The 19651-nt window shown below is 41.6% G+C and overlaps 1 non-coding gene across 1 annotated transcript; it reads left to right on the top strand.

The window, feature by feature from the left end:
- Positions 1–18612: 18612 nt before the first annotated feature.
- trnar-ucu (transfer RNA arginine (anticodon UCU)) lies at positions 18613–18704 on the top strand. The gene is given in 2 exon segments: positions 18613–18649; positions 18669–18704. It is a non-coding gene; the product is annotated as a tRNA-Arg (tRNA).
- The last annotated feature ends 947 nt before the right edge of the window (positions 18705–19651 follow it).

The following is a 19651-nucleotide window of genomic DNA, read 5'->3' as shown; positions in this document are numbered from 1 at the left end:
GGAGATATGATAGAGGTGTACAAGATGATTAGGGGTTTAGATCGGGTAGACACTGAGAACCTTTTACCACTAATGGAGTCAGCTGTTACAAGGGGACACAGCTTTAAATTAAGGGGTGGAAGGTATAAGACAGATGTTAGGGGTAGATTCTTTACACAGCGGGTTGCGAGTTCATGGAATGCCCTGCCAGTAGCAGTGGTGGACTCTTCTTCTTTATGGTCATTTAAGCGGGCAATGGATAGGCATTTGGAAGTTATTGTGCTAGTGTAGGTTAGGTAGGATTCGGTCTGCGCAACATTGAGGGCCGAAGGGCCTGTACTGCGCTATATTTTCTATGTTCTATGTTCAATTCGGTGAGTGGAGCAGTCCCACTTCTAACAGTCAGCACAAACTTTCAGTAAAAGTCACTCAATCCAGTAAACCGTCATATTGCTCTTTTCGTCAACAATGTATAAAAATCCCCCGTAACTTTCGTTTTCGCATCCCGTGGGGCTATTTGTCCGTGTTCACCGACATAGCCCAGGATGGTGACTTTCGCTTTGGCAGATATACTTTCAGTTAGGTTTACAAACCAGTTTGACTTCCGAATTCGATCAAACAAGGCCGATAAATGCTGCAAATATTCAATCCATGAGAGACTGAATGTCACCAGGCACAAAAAACACCAAATAGTTGTCTATCTGGCAATTACCTTGTCCGTTAACCTCTGAAATATGAGTGAAGTGTTTTCCGTACAAACGGCATTACGTTAAATTTCTGCAGTCCTGTTGGCGTTACAAAATTGCCTTTGATCTTTACGACAAAGTTGACTGCCAGTAACATTTGAGGAAGTCCAAATTAGAAACGTAATTTGCTCTTCCAATTTCTTCCACACAGTCCTCCAACTGCAGATGCGTATATGAACCAGTTTTTCTAACAACATCGACTTTGTGATAGTCCACACATAACTTTTGGATCTTACCTGGCTTTGGCACCATGATGATGGGTGAACTCTATTCATTGAAACTTACTTTGGTTATGCCATCTTGGGGCATACCTGACATCTCCTTCTGAACTTGCATCAACTTTATAGGGTTATGCCTGCAAGGATGTTACAAAATCAGAACAGCATCTCCTATATTTACATCATCTACAATTAGGTTATTAATTCCCAGTTTATTTCAGCAGATGTCCCCATGCAAGAGTAATAACTCTTACGATTTTCTTCTGGAAGAGAACTGAATAACTTTACCAATATTGGACAACTATTGCATTGTCTAATTTTATTTCAGGAACGTCCAATGCAGAATTCCCTGAAATTGGTTCGTCCCAGTGTGTTGTAGTCAATAACACATTCTCCCATTGCGTTCATTCTCTGCCAAAATACCATTGGTGCATATTCCCATCACTCGTTCTGTGAGATTCCTTCATGCCAGGAGTTCCTACCAACTAGCTAACCACACTCAATTTCCTTTCAATTTGATAAGGTCTTCTAAACCTTGCTTTAAAGTTTCAATGATTAATGAAATTTAAATAAATACATTGTTCCCAGGAGCCAAAATTCTGATTTTTTTTGTTTCTCATACACTTCCTGCTTCACCATTTGCTGCGATACTTTTAAGTGCTGTCTCAACAACTCTCCAACATTATTTAGTCCAACTCTAAAATTTGACACACCGTCCAAATGCGTGGTCTCTCTAATCTGACTTATTATTTTTCGTTATGAAATTTTAATGGTCCTCTTTCTTTCTGCCCAAAATTGGTCTAACATAGTCTTAGTTTTGTGGATTCTTTCGATATATCTCATATCGCAAACAGCACTGACGCAACTCCCATATGGAAATAATCTGGCTACTCCAAACCATAAAACCCCAACATAGTCTTTAATAATTGACGTCGCCTTTCCAATACGACTGTGATTCTGGATGGTAAACAGTAGATTTGATTCGTTTTGATCCTCAGCTATCTATATACTCCCTGGAAAGTTTGGATGTGAAGTTTGACCCTTGATCTAATTGTATCTCTGAAGGTAGTCTTTATCTAGTTTTTTTTAAAAAAACATCGTAATTCTTCCTCAATCCTTTCAGCTGTCATATTGCACAATTGAACAGCATTTGGAAATCTCGTCAATTCATCCATTTATGATAATTGATACTTATTCCCATCTTTTATTGCATGTAGGGAACCTACACAATGCTTCAAGACAATTAAGACAGATTCCTTGAACGCTGCAGCAGGTATTAAAGGTGCAGGCTTTATTATTTCCCATGCTATTCCGTTTAGTTGAAATGTATGACACGTCTGGCAAAATTCAACTACATTCATCTGCAATCCAGGCCAGTAAAAATGTCTTTGTATTTTAGCCACCGTTTTACTCACGCCTAAGTGAGATCCAATTTGAGGCACATGCGGCACTCGCTGCACCACTGTTCTGTAGCCTACTGGGGAAAAAAAAACATTCTCCCCATTTCTCACATGTTTGAATATATCTTGGTCTCCATGTCCTCCTAAACATACCATTTGCTAAGTAATAACACACAGGGATTCATTCACTCTCCTTCCAAATATATGTCTTCTGATCCAAGTGCTTTAATTTTTCATCTTTCTGCTGTAACTCAGGAGCATAGCTGAGCTGCATATATTTGCATTTTTAACGTTTGTCCCCTGCTGTGTCCCACTTACTTGACAATTTAAAAAATGCAATCTTGATGCATTGTGTAGATTCCCTACATCCAATAAAAGATGGGAATAAGTATTAATTAACATAAATGAATGTAAACATATTTCAGCCTCCTAATCCGTGCCTTTTGATTTCTTCAGCTTTCGATTGGGACTCTGTGATCGCATAAAGACACAATCTGGGAAAATTCCTTTATCAACATCCTGCATTGCCACTGTTGCCTGCAGCTCGACTGACTATTCAACTGGAGTATGCAGCAGGCTGACCGGTGATTCAGCTATATCTTTTGCAAGCACAAATTGTATTCTTGAAGCTGAGAGTTTGTCCAGAATTCCCACGACAAACTCCCCACTCTTTTCTGCCCTCTATAGCCTCACTGTACATAACTGAGCAATGTTTCGTCCCACCATGAATTGCCGTACACATAGTCCTTCAGGAGTACATATTTCCCCATCCTTCTGCATCACAGACTGAGACAATCCTGTGTCCCTTAATATTGTAACCTCTCTATCTGCTACTCCTGGCCAAGGTAAATAAACTTGAACTTTGCAGGTATATTTTTCAAGCAGACATGGCATTTCCCCCTTACCAACCTTTGATCTGTTGGTGCACTCTGATGCAGCTTTCCAGCCTCCACTGTGCTTTCTATTACCATGCCAACAAAACATCCAGGCTTGTTTTGTTTTCCTTCATTTGATTTTACAGTGCTTTCCATAGTTCTCCAATACTGATTTCATGTGGCCTACTTTATTGCAATGAAGTCCTCAGATCTTGTTCCCTTCAAGGTTGTCCTATTTACCCTGTGATAAGTTATCCTCATGATCTCCACAGAGATTTAACTTTCCCTTTCCACGTGAGGATTTCTCTACCCAATTTCTATCCCTCAGTCTTAAAAAGATTTTGGAAGCCCATCCTTGTTTTATGGATCAGTTCATTACAATCAGCCATTTCATCTGCTATCCTTGTCATTTTAACAATATGCTCTTCCAGAGTAATCTTATTTTCAGCCTTTATCTCCACCGTTTTAATGTGAATTCCTTTAATAATTGGCAATTTCTGAAGTTCAAAATATGACTCCCTTTCTCTCTGCTCTATTTCTCTCTCTTCTTCGAATCGTACCTGAAACTGCTTGAAATCTGGTATCTTTTCGTTATCTCTCGCGTCTAACTCAAGCTGCTTCATTTTATATTAACGTTTAAACATCTCTACAGATTCTCATGAATTTTCCAGCTGAGTTAAATGCTGAGCTACTGCTGGGAATGACCTCTTCTTTCCTCACAGAAAGACACAAATACAACCCCAGAACTTCTGCTTATTCCAGAATCCTAGCCTGGATCAGTTTTTTTGTACAACTGCCAACTTTACATCGTCCATAGCCAAACAACTCTTTGTATCTAAATGAGACAATGCTTTCCTAAGAACTGTCTATGGCAATCCAAATCAACACCCGAAATAAAGACGCAAATACATATTGGTTGCTCTTTTAATCCATCAACTATCTTCCAATTTGTTATGGGCTAGGCCAAACCATTCAAAACGTTATTAAGCAGACAACCCAAATCGTAACATTGTATTCTTTTTCATTAAGTGTACAGTGAAAATTACCCAATTAGCTAATTACAGAAAATAATCAGAAAATGAAGGATTGACAAAGAAAAAAGAGAATATAGAATACCCACAGAACTTCGTCTATCCAAAGTAGACTGAATTATGCTGCTCTGAAAGTAGACAACATTCCTAAAAAAAACAAGCACCTTAAACACAGTAAAAATGAAACCGAAGCTTACGGGTAAAAAATAAAAAGGCAGAAGGAGAAAGGTTATTAGTTAGTGCACCCACTGCTGCAGGATCTAAAAACTGGAATTCTGAATTCCGGAATGACCACTCTTTTACCATTACACAGTTCATTTCTAAAACATAAAGTCTTTGGCCTCAAGCCTCAGCTGATGATGGGGAAACGAAAGGCCTCACAGCGAAGAATTACGTCACTGTTACACTTCATCTGATTCGGAGCCTGTACTGATTTAAAATGCCTTTGATAAAAAAAAGATATCAAGGCACATTATCCTTGAGAAAAAGTACAGATTGTTTATTTTTTAAAAAGAGAACATGTTTGTGACAGCGCAGTTCGTCCAAACAATCTTCATAAGTGAAACTCTTCGAACAGAAAATATCCTGGTAAATCGGGTCTCCGCAGTTTCCAGTGCTGTCACATCCCTGCTTTAATGATAATTGCAGAAAGACACTCAATACTCCATCTAGAGCCGATTGAGCAAATGAAATTAACAACTTAGAAAGCCACAGAAACTGCACTTTTCCAATAATGTGACTTTTACACAATACTGCGCCGTGGAGAAAGGGAGAACTGCAGATGCCAGAACTCAGAGTCGATAGTGTGGCGATGGAAAACACAGTTGTTCAGGCAGCATGCGAGGAGCGAGAGAATTGCAGTTTCAGACATAAACACCTCATCAGGAATGAGGTTTGCGGCCGTTAGGACTGAGAGATAAATGGGTGGTTTGGGAATTTGGGGGCGTGATAGCTGAGAATGTGATGAGCAGCTAAAGGTGGAAAATAAGATACGAGTTCTGACAGGAGGTGGAGCAGGTAGGTTGGAAAGGTGATGTGCAGGACATAAGGGCAATGCTGAGTTGGAGTCATGAAACTAGAATAATGTGAGCGAAGGGCGAATGAGAAAACTGGTGATCCCATGTGGCATCAAGGTTGCAAGCGGAAGATGAGGCCTTCTTCTTTCAGGCGTCAGGTGTTTAGAGAATTTCAACGAAGGAAGCGCAGGACCTGCATGTGCTTGGCAGATTGGAAGGTGGAGAATGATTTACGTCAGTGATGAGCTTCCAACTGCATATCCAAACTATTATTACGAACATGTCATTCCATCTCAGGAACAGTATCTGACACTACCCCCATCTAAGTAGACGGCGAAGATTGCAGAAGATTGCGGGAAGGATAGCGCTAGAAAGCACAGTGGTTAGGCAACATCTGAGGACTAGGGATGTCAATGTTTCGAAAATACCTAGCGAAGAACTTATGCTCGAAAATCGATTTTCCTACTCCGGGGATGCTGCCTTACCAGGTGTACTTTTCAAGATCCACGCTTTTAACTCGACATCACCCCCACTCAACTGCTTTAGAAAATGAAGATGCACCTGTCACCACTCAGTTGGTTCTTCTGTCACATGCGACACAAACTGCAACATTCTTTTCCCCATAAATACCAGTTCATTCGGATCACTAAAGAAAAGGAAACTGCAAAGTCTGTAAATCTGAGGGAAAAAAGTGTTGTAGAATTCAGCATTCTCTCAGTGAACTGAATGTTTGAATATAAAGTTGGTAAAGGAAAAGAGAAATCTGCAGTTTAATAACTGCTACATTCTGTTTCTCAAAGGAAAAACGAGTTTCATCAACTGGAATGTTTCGATCAGGCAATGCATGCTCACCTTGTCAGGTCTCATAGGAATGGTGGAATACATATTGGCTTCGCAACTGCTGAACAGATGAAAAATATTAATTTGACTTCCAAAACAGTTGATGCTTGTGCAGAAAAATCAATGTGACTCATATCCCAGCACAGCCATTTCGGTGTGTATTTCAGAGTCCTGCAATATCACATTTAATTTTAAAGATCTTTATTGATTGTTCCTTATAAATACGGCTTTCTCCATTTCAGAGTTCATTGGACAATATTTTACCCACTCTCTTATTCATCGGTACATCACTCAATTTTAGTAACCCTAATGTTCCATTCACGACTTATCCACCAAACTGCTTTCACGAAGAAAATGCTTATATTTAAAACCAAAGACTGAGCTTAACCAATGCCTGTTGGAAATCAACCATCATTCTGTCACTCTCTACACGTTATTTAGTGTGTCTTAGTGCGTGTCACCTAAAACCTGTGCCCTCTAGTTTTGAACTTCAACATATTGCGCAAATGATTGAGGCCAGTTGTCGATCCATGCCGCTCATGATTTCATAAACGATGAGAACGTGACACACTGGCTGGAACATTCGAGCGAAAAAGCCCCTTCTGACCCCATCTCCATGCTTATTTGAAGCCCTCGGCTCCCCGTAACATCCTTGTAAATCATCTGTGCACAGTTTCAATTTTCACAAATTTTCTTCCTTTAGAAGTTGACCATAATTGTAAACAGTATTCTAAATGTGATCTCACCAATGCTCCATATCGTCACAACATGACATTTCAATTTGGACAATCGAATTTCTGACGAATGACGAAAAGCGTGCCAAGTACTTTCTTCACCACATTGTCTCCTTGTGGCACCACTTCATCTGCTTTTATAAATTTTGCTTGACTGATAAAGTTGTGATTGTCACTATGTTCTGCTGCCTTCATGGATATGTGGACCAACATGCAAAGTCTCTCGGTTACTGTGGGTTTCCTCGTGTCCTGCCAATCACTGAGTAATTTGTTGACGTGTTACTTCGAATGTGCATCACCTCATGTTTTCATGGTTAGTATCAACATCCCCTCTCTGAATTTGACATTTGATAAATCCATTTCTGAGCTCCTCCATCCTAAAAGGATCTTCCTCACTATGAAATACTTTGTTAATATTCGTATCATCGACAACTCTGCTTATCATTTCCTCCTAACTTGTTCTACATTCTTTTCACACATTCACAAACGACGTGAGACCCAGCATTCATCCTTGTGTTACACCATTGAATACCAGTTCCAGTCACAAGAAACAGCCTATCACCACCCTGTGTCTCTTACCACCACCAATTTAAGTATGTATCCAACTGCCAAGGGACCTTAAATCCCTTTTCACTTGTATCCTCCTACCAATTTTCAGAGTGGTGTCGTGTTGAAGGTTATGTTGGAATCCACACAAATAACATCAACTTCACTACCCTCATTAAAAAAAAATCACTTGCCAATAAATTGTATTTAATCCAATCTGTTAGGTATGAATTCTGTAACAAAACCGTGATGACTCTCCCTGATGAAACCGTGCCTGGTGAAGTGGCAGTTACCTCACTCCTTCAAGGTTTGCTCCAAAAGGTTCCCTTCAACTGATGTGAGACTCACTGCTGTGTGATTCTCTGGTTTATCTCTCCCAATCTTGCGTTAGTCCAGTCCACTACAAACCCAAAGCTAAAAGTAAACCATTGCTCAGAACACCTGCAATTCCCTCCTTTGTCACAGACAGGAACATAAGATACAAGTTCGGCCAGAATTGGGAATATGCCCACTCCAATCCTGAAAACCACGAACACTTCCACAGTTCATATGTCAAACTGGTTAAGAACTTTTCCATCCCTCCACCTGCATTCTGCCCGTATATCTTGCCACAAGATGACTGTTTGCTCGCTGAACATGTAAAGTGATTCAGTCAGTTATTCCATTTGCTGACACGACTGTACTGTAACTCTGAAAGAAGATCATTCAGATATTTTAGCTTGAAAATGCTGTTTTAAGCATTTGTAGTTATGAAATATTTTGCTTTGATAGCCACAGGCTATAACCGTCAGAAATGGTTTGAATTTTCTCCAACTGAAAAACATTGACTTAATTCCAACTCCTGTGCAGATTCCTATCTGTTCAAGTCTGGCATGACGGAGATTTTGCTCTCTTGTTTATCATATCCAGAACAGAGCTACGGCACAAATCCCAAACACATGATTTGTATTTTCATTGACCTACGAAGTCGATGCCTGTAGCAAACATTGCAATGGGATTCATCAACAAGAGAAACTTTCAGGATGAAAACAGTTCTTTCTTATTTGCAGGGGGTCATTACAGAAGCACAGTATCAAGCTTCCTCAGGGGCAAGGCGAAAAGATGCTGAAAAGAGAAATCGAAGTTAACATTTTTGGTACAGTGACCCCATCCTTGGCACTGATGGTTTCCAGGAAAACTTCGGACTTTATGCAGAAGATATGTGGGGGCGCAGTAATTAGGAGGAAACGAGATGTCGGGATAGAGCCAAAAGAGAGAGACGAGCAGTTGGGCATAGGAATTGATAATGATCTGTTTGGAGCATTAACAACTGCTCACAGAGACTGTTTATGACTAACCGAAGGTAGTGTGTGAGTAGGCCTGGTGAGTGGGTCGGGGGACAACACATGGGAAACTTCTGGCCTCTAAAATGACTGAAATTGATCTGGGGGGTCGTGGGGTCCTCAAGCAGAAAATGGTCTGCTGCTTATTCAGCATGCGCTAAGCTATTGTGGAACACTGCAATAAGACTGCGATAAAGACGTTCGCTAGGAAACATGGTTCTGTGCTAAAGGAGCAGTGAACTGAAAGCTCAGGGACACTTTTGGCGATAGAACTTGGCATTCCGCAAAACACTTCGTTTCAAAAAGTAGTGGCGACCACAATATGAGCTGTAGACTAGATTGTGCGAAGTGTAGGGAAAGTATTGCTTCACCTGGAAGGTATATTTGAGCACTTGCATACTCAGCATGGAGGTCAGAAATGGACAAGGGAGGAGAAGCAAGAAGCAAGGATACCGTGGAAGATATTATTATAGATTTTTTTTTAATCAATGAGTAAGAATGCGACCATAAAGGTACTATACCTGAATGCTCGTACTTTTTGGAAGGTTGGAGATATAACGGCATAAATCATCACAAATGAATACGATTTAATACACGTTGCAGAGACATGGAGATAGCATAGTCAAGACTGGGAGGTATATAATCACTGGTATGAGACAATTTGGAAGGACAGAGAGGATGGTAAGGTAGGTGGTGCAACTCAAAAATTGAAGGACAACCTCAGACCGATGCAAACAGATGATTTCGTTTCTATGGAGAATGAGTTTGAATCTATTTGGGAGGAAATTAGAAGTTCTGAGAAGAAAATGTCACTGTTTGTCGGTGTCTATCCGCCTCCAAATTTTAAGATGACATTGGGGAGGGCATTAAACAAAGACATAAATAACAAATGAAAAAATGAATGGCAATTATCATGTGGGAATTTAATCAACATGTCGATCGGTCGAATCAGCTCAGTGAGGGTAGCCTTGATGGGGATAGTGTTGAGTGTATCTGCGATAGATTCCTTAAATAATGTGTAATTGAACAGGCCAACAAGGGGAGAGGTTAAATTAGATTTAGTGCCGGGTAATGAACTCGGCAAGATGTTAGATTTGGCAATAGGTGAGCACTTTGGTGATAGTTACCAAAATTCAGTTATGTTTATTTTAGATTTTCATAGGGATAGGTATACACCGGAGTGCAAGCGATATTGCTGGGGGAAAGAAAATTGCAATGCGATTAGATAAGATTACGCATTCATAGGTTGGCAAAGAAACGGCATGGAATGGGCAGAATAGAAATGTGTAGCTTATTCAAGGAACAGGTTCTGTGTGTCTTTGATAGGTATGTACCTGTCAGAGGGGGAGGAAGTTGTCAAGCGAAGGAGTCATGATTACTGAGGAAGTTGAATCTCTTGTTGAGAAGGCTTGTGTTCCCATGAGATGTGAATGCTCAGTAATGGAGATTGAGAGTTACAAGTTAAACAGGAAAAACCTGAAGAGAGACTGAAGACGAGCCAGGAGGGGACAGAGAATTTGTTGACAGATAGATTAAGGGAAAATCCGAAAGCTTTCCATCGATATGTGAGGGCTAAAAGAATGAGTAGAATAAAATATGGCCAATGAAGGACAGTTGTGCTAAGTAGTGCGTGGAGTCAGAAGCGATGGGGGAAGCGCGAAATCAATGTCTTTAGTCAGGATTCGCACTGGGAAAACAAAATGTTGTCTAGGACAATACTGAGAAACTAGCTACCAGACGAGATAGGATTGAAGTTCCCAAAGACAAGGCGTCATAAGCTCTGAAAATGTGAACATATCTAAATTCCCCTGGGCCAGATCGTATTTATCCTCGGACTTTCTGGGAAGCTAAGAATCAGATTTATGATTCTTCCACTTTGATATTAATGTTGTTATTGTCCAAAGTTAGAGTACCAGAACACTACAGGATAGAAAAAATTGTTCTCTCATTCAGAAAAGGAGTAAAGAAAACCCTGGAAATTATAGACCATTGACCCTTCCCTCGGTTGTGGGTCAAGTGTTGGAAAAGTTCCATGAGATAAGATTTGTAATCATCTCGATTGGAATAAATTTATGAGGGCAAGTCAAGCCGGTTTTGTGAATTGGTGGACGACACTCACAAACATTATTGAGCTCTGTGAATTGGTCATTGAACTGCAGGTCGGTTTGCTCACTGAATTGGAAAGTTCATTTCCAGACGTTTCGTCACCCTACTGGGTAACAATTTCAGTGGGTCTCCAGGCGAAGCACTGTTCATGATTCCTGCTTTCTCTTGATATGTTTGGGTTTCTTTGGGTTGGTGATGTCATTTCCGATGGTGATGTCATATACAGTTCTTTTTGTCTCAAGGGGTAGTCGATGGCGTCGAACTCGAAGTGTTTGTTGATGGAGTTCTAGTTGGAATGCCATGCTTCGATTAAATCTCCTGCATGTAGGTGTTTGGCTTGTCCTCGGATGGATGTGTTGCCTCAGGCGAATGCAATGTTTATCGAATGCAATATTTGTCAAGTTCTTGCATGGCATTTTGGAAATGACATCAGTTTTTGCATATGGACAAATAGGCAGAAAACGAGCCACCAGGATATATGAACATCAACTAGCCACAATACGACATGACCCTCTCTCACTGGTATCCTTACACACAGATCAGGAAAGACGCTACTTTGACTTGGACAACGCATCCATCCGAACACAAGTGAAACAGAGACACACACGATCATTCCGAGAAGCATGGAATTCCAACTGGAAATCCATCAAAATCACATCGAGATAGACTTCATCTACAACACGCTGAAAAACAGAACAGGAAATTATATCACTACAGGAAATGACATCACCAACCCAAAGAACCGCTAGCATATAAATAGAAAGCAGAATTTATGAACAGTCCATCACCCGAAGGCACACTGAATATATTTACCAGGAGGGTAACGAAACGTCTGGAAATGAGCCTTCCAGCTCAGTGAGCAAATCTTCATCTGGGAAGCTAAAACTGTGCTACAACCCTTGTCAAAACTTGTTAGGTGACTAAACAGATGTATGAGGATAAAGCCGTTCATGTAATGCACGTTTGGGTTTCAGTTAGCCGTTTGATAAATTTCGCCACGGCAGGTGACTCACAAAATACTGAGTCATGGGAATGAGGGGGATGTCGTGCTTTGTATCAGAAATTAGCCAGCTGAAAGAAGGCAGAGGGTTTTACTTGATGGGAAAACTTCATCCTGGAATTCTGTTGCTTGTGGTGTACTGCAACGATCTGTTTTGGGTTCACTGCTTTTTGTCATTTTTTTGTAAACGAGCTGGATGGGGGAGGAGAAGGATGGGTTAGTAAATTTGGGGACGACACTACGTTCGGGAAAGTTGTACACAGTGCTGAAAGATATTGCAAATAACACAGTGACACAGGTATGCAGCAGAGCTGGGCTGAGAGTTGGCAAATGGAATTTAATGCAGAAAAGTGTGAGAAAGAACATGGCATTAAAAATATCACAGAATATAAAGATTGATCGCAGAAGTTTCTAGTAAAATATAAAATGAAAAAGAGAGGCAAAAGTAAACGTTGACCCTCTCGTGGATAAGAAGGGGCATTTCCTTATGGGATATGCAGAAATAGCAGTGACATTGATCAGGCATTTGCGTCGGTCTTCACAGTGGAGGATATTAATAACATGCCAGTAATCGACAAAGAGATGATGTTTGGTGACGACATGGGAACAGTCATTATAGCAAAAGAACCAGTATTGGATTGTTGATGCTAGTATTGCAAAGGATGGTTAAGTCTCCAGGACCTGATGGAATGCATTGCAGGGTACTAAAAGCAATGGTATGTGCTTGCGGTAATTTTTCAAAATTCGTTGGTGTCTGGGGCAGTCCCAGCAGATTGGAAAACACAAATATGGTGTCACTGTTTAAAAAGTGAGGCAGACAAAATATGAGGAATTAGATCAGATTACTTAGAGTATCGAAGCAGGCCCTTCGTCCCAACAAGTCCACACCGACCGCCAAAATGCAACCCACCAAGACCCATTCTCCAACATAATAGACCAGTTTGTTTAACATCTGTAGTGCATAAATTTCTTGAGTCTTTTATCGAGGAAAAAATAGCGGGGCTTCTCAGTAGAAATTTGACAGATGCAGCCTGGGTTTAGATTAGATTACTTACAGTGTAGAAACAGGCCCTTCGACCCAACAAGTCCACACCGAACCGCCGAAGTGCAACCCACCCATACCCCTACATATACCCCTTACCTAACACTACGGGCAATTTAGCATGGCCAATTCACCTGACCCGCACATTTCCTGTGGGAGGAAACCTGAGCACACGGAGGAAACCCACGCAGACACGGGGAGAACGTGCAAACTCCACACAGACAGTCACTTGAGTCGGGAATTGAACCCAGGTCGCTGGCGCTGTGAGGCAGCAGGGCTAACCACTGTGCCACCGTGCCGCCCCATGAAGGGTTAATGAAGAGCAGGTCATTCCTGCAAAACCTTTTCGAATTCTATGATGGCATTACGATCATGGTGGACAACGGGACCCAGTGAATTAAGTACTTAGATTTTCAAAATGGCCTCGACAAGGTGCTATTCAGGGGCAATATTCTGGCAGATGGAATTCCGGATTTGAAGGTGTTCGCTGATGAGTGGAGACTATGTGGAATATGCTTATTTCGAAAATTCACAAGAATGAGGCCGGATATTATGGAAACGTATAAGATTATGAAGTTAATGTGTCAGATAGAAGTCGAGAGCATGCTTCCATTTGCAGATGAAACTAGGGCAAGAGGGTACAGCCTCTAGATTAGAACGAGATATAGGACTGAATTGAGAAGGAATTTCTTTAACCAGAGGACTGTTCCTCGATGGAGTGCTTGCCCAACGATGTAGTTGATGCGACATCAATCAATGTTTTTTTTTTAACAATAAAGGATTACCTTCAGAGTTTGGTTAAGTGGATGCCTGTCCATGGAAAGATCAGGCATGAGCTGAATGAATGGCGAAGTATTCTTTAAGGCGTGTGCGGCAAAGCCTTGCTCCTCATTCTCATGTTCTATGAATATATGTGTCACATATTCCGCGATTTTAGGGAAAGCTTCCATGGAGCTGTTGGGGGCGGTGTTGAGAGAGAAGGCGCAGTGCACCACGATGCCCCAGAGGGAATGGTTCCTGGGGAAGGCGGACAAGGGCGGGAGGAGGATGAATGTTTGGGAATAGCATTTCGCTGGAGGTGGTGGAATTAGGAAATTATTTTGTTGATCAGTTGGAGTACCAGAGTGCTTAAAGCTCCAGACCAATTTCTGAAAAATAATGGGATGAGAATGGATCGTTGCTTCATGATGTACAATTGCAAGATGGGTCCAAGTCCTTCCTTGGTGCAGTGAAAGTCACAATGTCTTTGACAAGCTAACTTTAGCAGCCATATATCATTGCGACTACAAGAGCAGGTCATAGTCAGATATTTTCTTGACTCCTAAAGCCTGGATAACACATAGCCTGCGATTACACGCCGCCGATGATTTGTCACTGGCAGTCTCCATTAACAGCTATTCACTCTCAGAGTCAGAGCGTTATTCACCTCATTGACCAAATGTTCTTCTCTTTCTTTTCTTCTTTCCCTAACAACTGTTTACTACTTTACAATACAGAATGAGAAATGATGGGATAGTTCCTTTTCGCCTGGATTATTGCAGTGTGAAAGAAACAATGTACAGGAGAAGCACAACAGATTAGTCAGCATCTGAGTAGCAAGAGATATTTAAATCCTAACCTTCTTGAGGATTCCTTACTGCAGTTGTAACAATATTGAAAAGCTCAAAACCGTCCAGAACAGAGCAGCTGAATTGATCAGCAACACATAACTAATAAAACATCGACAAACATCAATTGTCACCATAACCAAACGCTCAGACATGCAGTCTGCACCATCCACTAGATGTACTGCAGATATTCACCAAGGCTCCATAAAAACTACATTACAAACTCACAACTGCATCCATCTAAAAGGAAAAGGAAAAGGAAAAGGGCACTAGACAGATGGGAAAGACCTACAACCCACCTACCATCCTGATCTGGAAATATATTGCCATTACTCCAGAATCACTGGGTCAAAATTGTGGATTTCACTTACCTATAATTTGGATCTCCCGACAGCACACAGAAACGATGGTTCAAGATGGAAGCTCATCATCACCTTACCCAGTCAAATCAGGAATGACCAATAAATGCTGACCTGTTCTGGAATAACCACATCCGATGGAGAATGAAAATCATATGCTTTGGTGTTCTGAGGATTCTCTCTTACTGAGATATTTCTGGATTTATTTGAGTGGTATCAAAGATGAGGATTTGCTGTTGGGAAACTGAAACGAAGCATTAGATCAGAATTTGAAGGAGTTGCTTTGTTCCATGTAGCCTGAAGCTTACCGGCCTTTGAAAATGAAAGCAGAAAGCTACATTCACAGTGGAGTGAAAGTATTCACGATCTGAAATATCGAGGCATAATTGGAGGGACGCTGGAGAGAAACTGCGGAAATGTGATGACGATTCAATTACTTGTCTGCCCTGAAAATTCATCAGGGCAACCACACCGGGGGAAAACCGTTCAACTGTTCTGAGTCTGGAAAGGGAGTTGCTCAGTTCTCTAACTTGCTGACTCACCAGTGGGTTCACACGGACAAGAAACCATTTAATGATCCAGAGTGTGGAAAAGGAATTAAAAGGTCTCAGGAACTGCTGTACCATCAACGTGTTCACGCTGACGAGAACCCATTCAAGTGTTCTCACAGAGGGAATGGGTTCAGGCCGTCATTTGATTCCACTTTGCATCTGCAAAGAGAGAGGCCGTTCGCCTGTTCTAAAAATGGGAAAGGTTTCTTTCAGTCATTCAGTCTGCTGAGGCACCAGTGAGTTCACAGAGAGGAGAGACCATTCGTCTGCTATGATTTGAAATAATTAATTGATTCCGGCAATCTGCTGATATACAAGGGAGTTCATACTGGAAAGAGACCATTCACCTGAATGTATACGATTTGCCTTTGAATGGAAAAGTGAATCAGAATTGACTTTCTCGGTGTATTGGTACACTAAAGAAGGCAGTTGCTAAATTCAAAACAGAGAACCATTTACTGTCCGTGGAATTTGAGCTAATATAGAGCAAGGATTAGGAACATTTGGGGAGGGCGGAACAACAGCATAATTGACTACCTGCAGGTCTTGTACAAACCTCCATTTCCCTGATTCACCTGAAATGTTTGCCTTTTTGACCGGAAGAATGGGGGCTCTCAGTGGTGATTATCCACAAGGAATCATCACTTCACCCTTCAGCAGGGATTCAAAGACTACAGTAATTCCTTTTACAGCCTCGGGTTTTAACGAGTCTTGTGTTCTGCAAGGACGATACTGAGAATTCGGGATTATTCTTTTGGTTTCACAGCTTCGTATGAACCCCACATCACGTTTGCCATTTGCCAAGCACTCAGCAGGGACCCTTCTTAATCTTGGCTCCGAGACATCTACCATAGCTCAACGCCAGGCTACCCTTTTGGCGGAGGTTACCTGGACTGCCCTATCTGCCTGAGTTAGCCAATTTAGTTTCTCCATATATGTCCTTATATCTACATTGAAGCAGATATGTACATCGTCCCTGAAGACACAAGCTTTCGTTTTTTTGTGCCAGTAGTACCCATGGTCCCAAATCCTGCCACCTTTCACTGGATGTGTTCGCCAATGGTATTTGAGAAAAGGAGCGTTCCACATCAAAATGATAGTGTCTACTTGCCGTCACAGATATTTTGGATAAATTTACACTGATTGCACAATAATAACTGACCTGGTTCAAACATTCTCCTAAAACAATCCTTCTAATATGATTTGTAAGGGCCATGACGGTGTATGCATGCTGAGCAGTGCCTCATATCTCCAGCATGTAAATTGGTGTTTTTGGGATTAACATGGTTACTTGCTACGTGGGCGAGCGATTCGCTCACTGAATTTATGGCTCCCTGGGTGATCATCACTCATAGCCATGCATCAGGGGTCGTGAGTTGGATTTTACAGCCTGTGCTGGTCAATCTTCTTTTTGAATTACCTGCAAGCCTGTCGGGGTACTGCGCAAATCCGACCCCAGCCTCACTATGAGATCGCCAGCCATCAGATTTCAAGGACAGAATTCCGAGAAATGAAATGGGAATTGGAATGTTTCACCATTACTGGTTTCACACAATAGGGGTGCGGTTAATCTCTCTCGTGTCACGAATCCTGATGCATCCATTGCGTCGACTCTCTCGACTGCCTAGATTTAAGGACTGAATATGTTGCCTCTGTATCTACCAAAAAGGTAACTGGTGCACCTTCCACATATAATACATTTTTCCTTGATAATAGAATTCGCTTGTTCTTATCAACACCTCAATGTCAGGGACCTGAAACATTCGAGTTCCTTTCCAGATACGGAGTTGTTTTTTTCCCATTCCTTGACTGGTGATATGGTAGTTTACTGGCCTTGTAAGTCTGCTATCAGTTCGGTTTAACTTTCTATTTTTTTTTCTTTCTGTCTGCAATACTTGCCTCTGCAAAGTCATGTTCTTACTTCTTTGTTTCCCTGTGGTTTTATTGGTTTCGAAATAAATGCTAATTTTCCATTACAACGGACATCACATTATTTTTGAAGGTCGCTGCAACAGCGAGGGCCGAGGTGCCTGCATTGCATTGCAATTTTCTATGTAGTAAGCTACATTTCCTGCTGGTTTCTGATGTCTCTCCTCACTGTGGAAGCTTCCAGTCACATCTTGCAGAGACTTGTCTTCACTTCGTTCAATAGAGACAAATGTATTTCCTGCTCAGAATGTGATCTCTCTGCAGTGAAGAGAGGAAAACAGAGTCGGTGACAACACTGTGATCACTTATGTTCTGTCCAGAATCAACAAAAACTATCCTGATCTTCCAGTCTCCTGTAACTTCACATTATACTGTGTTCCCACCGTTCGGGTTCTTTGGCTGTACTCCTGATGAAGGGCTGTTGCCCGAAACGTCGATTTTACTGCTCCTCGGATGCTGCCTGAACTACTGTACAATTCCAGCCCCACTCTAATCGAGACACTGTGTTCCCAGGCCACGATTCCGGTCTCTGGTTTGCGTCAGTGCTCCTTCAAGGAATAACACAAGCTGGAAGACCTGCAAATCATTTTCTACAGACATGCAAACGTTAGGACCCAACATCGAGTTCAATCATTTTAGAACCCGTCCGCCCTCTTCCACATTCTTCACCCACCCTTCCATTTCATCAGTTCCGAAGACAGATCATTGGACTCAAAATGTTAACTTTCCTTTCTCATGAGATATGGACACGAGATGCTGACCTTTTAGCTTTACTTCAGGGAACTTTGCTTGTCTGTTGTACTCGCCAGACTGCTGGAAGCTTCTGATTGCAGGATGAGATTCTCAGAGGAGATGACAGGAATGGCAAGGGCTGGACCGTGTCCATTGTGAATGTAGACGAGCTAGGATGTGGGGACGTTTATCGAAGAGCGGAGAAAGCTCTTTGAGTAACCGATTAACGTGCACATTTTATGAAGAGGATAGATATGTATGAGAGAGATCAGCCTGTATTTGAAAGAAATAGAGTGACATAAATGAAATACAGGAGACGAGATGTTTTGAGGCGAATTTGCAAGAATGCTTTCACCAGTCGAGTGTTGGTTATCTGGAAATCGTTATCTGAGCATGAGGTAAAGCTACGTGTCATGAGAACGTTCCAGCAGTCTGTAGCCGAACACTTGAAGAGCCAGAGCACACGTGGATAAGGAACAGATACTGGAAAGAGTGACTAGGACAGACAGACGCGAGATGGGTGTCCTGAACGCAATGGGTCAAGGACAAATTTGTGTGCTAAAAGGCAATTATGGGAGTGGCTCTGTGGCGCAATGGATAGCGCGTTGGACTTCTATGTCGCTGCTCAGGTTGCAATTCAAAGGTTGTGTGTTCGATTCCCATCAGAGTCGAACTTTGGTTTATGGTTTGGAAGATGGTCAGAGCAGACTTGGCTGCTCATCTGCAAAACCAACAGTAGTCGTGCAGAAACTCAACTGTCCTGAAACGGAACATTTTCCTTTCACAAGTTTAAATTTTCGATGTCTATTTATGATAGAGATCAATAAACATCTGTTAGTCAGTAGGCAACACGATGATGTGTATTAGCTGGAAAAAGACACAAAATTGTTGTGTCAGCCAAGATGATATTGAATCATGGAGCGGGACGAGATCGCTATTAACAATTGACTCCTTTGTGTCTGTGCCATTTCTGGTTCAGATTTTTAAGCAGTCATAATAATAACAATATGAATTAAACGCCAGGAAATATTTTGGTCTCACCTCCACATCCCTTCCCTTCCAGCTGGAATAGACAGCTCTTGTTTCAGCTTTAGATCAGACAGCGGAGCGTTCTGACAAGTTCTCCTTCAGGCTAAATGTTGCTTCGCATGGGTTTCAAAGTGGACACCTGGAGTAAGCAATTGCATGGATTCAGGTGATTCAGGGGCAGATTTCCCCTTTGCTGGGCTGGAATTCTGGCCAAGGTAATGAAAGTGAAGTTCTGACATTTTGAATCTTACTCTGGATTCTTGCGACTTCAGCAATTAAATTGAAATTCACGTTGCCCTTGCATAACATTATTCAATCTTCACTGTTTATAAAAAATCATGCCACGTGCTCGTGGGTGCAGTATGCTGAATATTGTTGTCGTTGTGTGCAGTATGGGTCGATGTGTCATATGAACATGCCGATGGAAGTTGGTAAAATTTCAGTGAATTGAATTCCCTGACGTAGTGAAGCCGATCGAAGGAAAACCCCAGTCCAGTGGCGACATAACATTTCCGGTGATCAACGCAGGACACCACGATAAACGTACGCAGAATTCAATACAGCTGATTTTCACCACATTTTTCAATGC

Source organism: Hemiscyllium ocellatum, unplaced genomic scaffold, assembly GCF_020745735.1.
Source record: "Hemiscyllium ocellatum isolate sHemOce1 unplaced genomic scaffold, sHemOce1.pat.X.cur. scaffold_93_pat_ctg1, whole genome shotgun sequence".
Classification (NCBI taxonomy): Eukaryota; Metazoa; Chordata; class Chondrichthyes; order Orectolobiformes; family Hemiscylliidae; genus Hemiscyllium; species Hemiscyllium ocellatum.
The sequence above is the reverse complement of the archived record's forward strand: the minus strand, read 5'-3'. Positions and strand labels throughout refer to the sequence as shown.